This window comes from Sinocyclocheilus anshuiensis, unplaced genomic scaffold (genome assembly GCF_001515605.1).
Source record: "Sinocyclocheilus anshuiensis isolate Anshui unplaced genomic scaffold, SAMN03320099.WGS_v1.1 scaffold283, whole genome shotgun sequence".
NCBI classification, from domain to species: domain Eukaryota; kingdom Metazoa; phylum Chordata; class Actinopteri; order Cypriniformes; family Cyprinidae; genus Sinocyclocheilus; species Sinocyclocheilus anshuiensis.
In genome coordinates, this window is record NW_015549605.1 from 122,284 (window position 1) to 128,416 (window position 6,133).

Consider the following 6,133-nt stretch of genomic DNA (forward strand, 5'->3'; position numbering starts at 1 on the left):
AACCGACACGGAGTCATTTTAGTGCATACAAACATCTCGTGGAGAGCGCCCGCATCTCCGTGAGCATGTCGAGCACACGAGAATGCAGGCGCTCAGCTCCTCTGATATCCCTGAAGCAGCCACACATGAAGGCTCCATAACTCCGGGTTCGGGTGCCATACCGAGCCGCTTGCTTGAGACAGCAGATCCTTCCTGATGGAGATCGGCCAGGGCGGCGCCACCAGCAGCTCTGTCAGGATCGGGAACCAAGGCTGTTTCAGCCAGTTCGGGGCGATGAGTATCACCGAAGCTGCCTCCTCCCTGATCTTGCATAACACCAGTGGCAATATATTGATCGGAGGAAACGCATACAGCCTGGCTGCTGGCCAGTGCGATGTCAGAGCGTCCCCTTCCAGTGGGGAGTAGAACAGCGGGCAGTGCGCATTCTCGCTCGTGGTGAACAGATCCACCTCCGCTCTCCCGTAGCGGGTCCAAATCATCCGAACCGACTCGGGGTGCAACCTCTAATCTCCTTGAGGATTCCCGTTCCTCGAAAGCATGTCCCCCTCACAGTTCAGGAGACCGGGGATGTGCGCTGCTCTGATGGAGAGAAAGTGATGGTCCGCCCATAGCAGGAGATTCGCTGCCTGCTTGTACAGAGCCCTGGAGCGTACATCTCCTTGGTGATTTATATACGAGACCACAGACATGTTGTCGGTGCTAATCAGTACATGCTGCTGTTCCAGCTGCGGCCATAAATCCTTTAAAGCTAAGAACACTGCTTCCAGCTCCAAGCGGTTAGAGACGGTGGTATTAGAGACTGCACCACGCCATTGAAACGGGGTGGTCTGCATCTGAATTGAAGGGTATACCCACGCTCTATCACACCGAGTAGCCAGTGCGAGATTCCCAGAATAACTTCCCACATGCTCAGGAACTGACATAGCGGCTTTAGCGGCTTGGTTGTTGAATGCGCCAGCGAGTGTTGTGGGACTATAACCTGTGTGTGTGGTGGCTGCGCACTGCTCTGAGGTGGGGCGAGACGCGCTTCTATCGCTCTTTTTTTCGAGCAGGGTCTCAGAACCAGGGCATTTCGAGGCAATGTTAGAGACTGCACCACGCCATTGAAACGGGGTGGTCTGCATCTGAATTGAAGGGTATACCCACGCTCTATCATACCTAGTAGCCAGCGCGAGATTCCCTGAATAACTTCCCATGTGCTCAAGAACTGACATAGCTACTTTAGCAGCTTGGTCGTTGAATGCGCCAGCGAGTGCTGCTCGACTATAACCTGTGTGGGCGGCGGCTCTGCACTGCTCTGAGGCGGGGCGAGCGGCGCCACATTGACTGAGTGAGGAGGAAAGAGCTCTTTTTGTGAGAATGTATGCATTTTTATTGAATGAACATCCAACACAAACATCTGTAAACATTAACTTGTGGCGCTTGGCAGCCGGGCCGCTCCTGACGGTCTGAAGAGAGGAGGAGAGTGCACCTCCTCTCTTCAAACCGTCAGGACGACTGCTTAGCTGTCTCCTCTGCTGGCTGTGGCATTTCCTCCTGGGACCCCACGCCTTCCTCCGGACATCCGGCTCCTGGCGAGGAGCAGTAGCAGTCACCGCCGCGTTCGCTGGCAATAAGGTTATCCCTCCGTTGGGAAGAGCCAGGTGCCGACGAGGACCTGGATCTCGCTGTCTGCTGCTGGAAAGCGCACCTCGGCATCACGTGACTCATGGCTTTGGCGCACTTTTGAGCATCCGCGAAGCACTCAATAATGGACTCCACGGCGTCACCAAAGAGGCCGGAGGGAGTCACAGGAGCGTTCAGCAGCACTTTACGGTCAGCATCCTTGAGGTCAGCCAGGTTTAACCATAGGTGCCTCTGAACACGACCATAAAACCCATGGCCTTACCCACGGCCTGGGTTGCTCGCTTTGTCGCCATCAGTGCGAAGTCTGGTTGTATGCATGCGTTTTATGTGTTTGATTTAGCTTGTTTGATTTTCAAGTCCAGAGTAAAATCCAACACAACATTAAGTTCTAAAATAATTTTATAATGAATGTATAATTGGCCTACGTTTGTTGTCAAAGTTAATGTAGGCTAATTATCAAATCCCCACTGTCCCCAATGTGAAGAGGACACTGTGACAAATTATGTGATGAAATATGTGATGCACGTTTGTCTTTATCCTGCCAGTTATGGACTGACTCAGCACCGGATCTTTAAGGCAAGGCAAGGCAAGTTTATTTATATAGCACATTTCATACACAATGGTAATTCAAAGTGCTTTACATAAAAGAAAAGAAAAAAATTATCACAACAATAAAATAAGTAATTTAAAAACTTTGAAAATGATAAAAAAAATTGATTTAAGAGGTTTAAAATTAATTTAAAACAGTTAATAATAGAAAACGATTATACATACAATATAGTGCAATCAGTTCGGACATCGCACAGTGCTCATTCAATAAATGCACAGCTAAACAGATGAGTTTTGAGTCTGCATTTAAATGTGACTAATGTAAATCTTAGAAAAATCAAAGAAAAGTACAGAAATAGGGAGCAAAACGCAGAGCAGTAAGCAAGAACGTCCGAACTGTAGCGAAGCCGGAAGCTCAATCATCCATTTAAAGGGATAGTCCACTCAAAAATTAAATTTGCCCCATAATTTACTGTATGAAAATATTTGCATACTCGAATGCTTGGGTAAGATAATGTAACATTACAACAGCCGTCTGTGGTTCATTTACTTGGTTCATCACTTTTTGCTTTAATTCTCGGGCACCGACTTAAAAACTGAGCATCCAATCAAAGTTCTCACTCTCGCCGACGGCCTCGATGCCGATTTGTAAACTGCTGCCAACGTAAGCACGACGAGAGCCGTCGTGGGGAAAACACAAATCAAACTAGCCCGACAGACGCAAAATTATTTTAGAACTTAATGTTGTGTTGGATTTTACTCTGGACTTGAAAATCAAACAAGCTAAATCAAACACATAAAACGTATGCTTTCTTGGATAACTGCTGAAACCACCTTATTTACCTTTAAAACTTTATTTCTTATATTGATTGAAGATATTCTCCTTGCTTGCGCTAATCTAGCATTAACAGGTGGTGAAAAAGAACACATCCAATGATGATGTCATTACTGCTTTTCTGTAGATGGTGTCAGCACAGCATATAAACTCTACAGGGTGGAGTTCAGACTCATTTACTAGTAGTAAAAAGAAAGCTCACTAGCTCAGATCCAAAGAAAGATGTATAGTACAAGCAGAAATGGAGCTCACAGACTCTCTCTGCTGGTCACAAAGTGAACAACTTGCTTATCGTCACTGAATGACAGTTATGGTTTTTGTGGGCCATCTGAAACCACTAGTGGATTTAGGTAAATTAGGTAATTTTTAAAGCCATTTTACAATATTATTAATTTTACTGAGTTGAGTTTATTATGTGTTAATGTCGTGCTAACATATGTATAGGCTACACTAATAGACATTTTTAGGACATATGCCGTTAGTTATCAGTGCTTTTATCTTGTCTCTGCAGGTGTTGGGCTTTGATGCTGTAAATAAACTGGAGAGTTTCCTGCCTCCTGTAAGTATCATACGTGTGTTTGTGTTTGTGTTTGTGTTTGTGTTTGTGTTTGTGTTTATGTTTGTGTATGTGTGTGTGTGTGTGTGTGTGTGTGTGTGTGCGCATCCCCTCAGTCAGGCACCTTGATGTATGGGGAGGTGGAGTTCATCAGCATTGACAGTTTTGATATATATGGAGAAAATCAGAAAAGCGTCCTCTGATTTGTCACTGAAGTTGTTTGATGATTTCCTCTGTTGTGTCTAATAAGGTAATAGCGAGTGTGATTGGAGGGTGTTGGGCCTCTTTCTCTCTCATTAAGGGGGCTGAGAGGATTCCTGTATTTCTGTATCATCAGTGCGGAGAAGCTTGTACACTGGGTGTTAAGTTGATCATGCTGAGGACGATGAGAAGATGCCTGATACTCAGTTTACTGTCTGCAGTTGTAATACTCATCACAGCTGGTAAGTACACAAGGAATGAAACAGATTAAGTTATTTTCAGATGTTATCTTGGAGCACAGTCAAGCTTATTTATGAGTAACTAATGTGGTGTCTCAGATAATAATAATAATAATTATAATAATAATAATAAGAAGAATGCCTCATCATGTTTATTTGTTATTTACAGAATACCAAATCACTATTTTATTTTATAATTTTTTTTCTTATATTGATTTGCGCTTCATTTATAAAAAAAGCTTATATAGAGAGAGATACACTGCATGATACAGAGAAAAAATTTAAAAGCTTAGGTGTTCCATTTGTATAGTCACCCCACTTTGTCACCATATGCATACATTTTTCTCTTCCTCTCCCATCCTCATTCTAATCCCATCATCTTTTTGTCATTGCCTCAGCTCAATATATAGATTGTGTGAATGTGAGGTTGGTTGATGGTCACAGTCGCTGTGCTGGCTGAGTGGAGGTTCTTCATAGAGGTCAGTGGGGAACAGTGTGTGATGATGACTGGGATTTGCTTGATGCTGCAGTGGTGTGTAGAGAGCTGGAGCGTGGAGAACCTGTAGATGCTCTGGGTGATGCTCATTTTGGACCAGGATCAGGACGAATCTGGATGAGTTTTCTTATGTGTAGGGGTTCAGAGTCCTCACTAAAGAACTGTGGGTCAGGAGGATGGGATAGACACAACTGTGATCACAATAAAGATGCTGGAGCCATCTGCTCAGGTAAAGTACTGTATACTCTAAGTAAAATCTGTGTAACACGTTTGCGCTTACTGGTTTATAATTTTTTTTTATTTTATGTTTTTACATTTATCAGTTATCACTATCTTGAGTATCTGTAAATGAAGATTTTTTTTGTTGTTGTTGTTGTTGTTGTTGTTAATTTTGTTTATATGTGTTGTTTTATTTAGAAGTCAGGCTGGTTGGAGGTTCTCGCTGCTCTGGGAGGTTAGAGATACTTCATGATCAGACGTGGATGTCAGTGTGTGATGCTGCCTTTGACCAGCAGGATGAAGAGGTTGTGTGTAGAGAGCTGGACTGTGGGGCTCCTGTACAGATGCTGGGAGCAGCTGCTTTTGACAAAGGAGATGCTCAGATGTGGACACAAGTGATTCAGTGCAGAGGAAATGAATCTCAGATTCACCTCTGTCCAACAACACCATTACATGAAAACAACTGTTCTCATGAGTTCAACATTGGTTTGCTGTGTACTGGTAGGAGTTCAAAATGCAACAAAGTTTTTTTTTTTTTAAATTAATTTCATTTTAATTTCCACTTACTTTTCCTATTTCCTTTCTGTGTTTCTTACATTGCTAGACGTAATAAATGTGAGATTGGTAAATGGTACCAGTCACTGTGCTGGTAGAGTGGAGGTTCTTCATAGAGGTCAGTGGGGAACAGTGTGTGGTGCTGGTTGGGATTTGGCTGATGCTGCAGTGGTGTGTAGAGAGCTGGACTGTGGAGAACCTGTAGATGCTCTGGGTGATGCTCATTTTGGACTAGGATCAAGACCAGTCTTAATGAAAATTGCAATTTGTACTGGATCAAAGTCTACAATTAAGAAATGTGGATCCATACAATTGCCTGACAAATGTCTTGATAAGAGTGCTCAAGTCATATGTTCAGGTAAGTTAAAAGTTTTGTATTATTATAGAAAGCAGATGTGCCAAAAACACTCATTCCATGACTATTTTCACATTCTTGTCTGGTAATTGACATAAAACCTGATTGAAACCTATGTAAAACCCAATGGCCCTGTGGAACTCATTGGCATACACAAGCAGTAGTCATAGCAATTCCGCAAGACCCCAAATTAACCTCAGGTGCTCTATTCAGGACAGGGCCTTGGAGGTGGAGACATATCCTCTTATTTAACTTTAAAATAATGCATGATTTTGTTGGTTTGTGTTTACTTATTCAGAAGTCAGGCTGGTTGGAGGTTCTCGCTGCTCTGGGAGGTTAGAGATACTTCATGATCAGACGTGGATGTCAGTGTGTGACGCTGCCTTTGACCAGCAGGATGCAGAGGTTGTGTGTAGAGAGCTGGACTGTGGGGCTCCTGTACAGGTGCTGGGAGCAGCTGCTTTTGACAAAGGAGACACTCAGATGTGGACACAAGAGATTC

At 43.7% G+C, this 6,133-nt stretch overlaps 1 pseudogene; it reads left to right on the forward strand.

Moving 5' to 3' along the window:
- Window positions 1-3,951: 3,951 nt before the first annotated feature.
- The window catches only part of LOC107658714 (scavenger receptor cysteine-rich type 1 protein M130-like), a 17,138-nt pseudogene continuing 14,956 nt past the window's right edge, over window positions 3,952-6,133 (forward strand).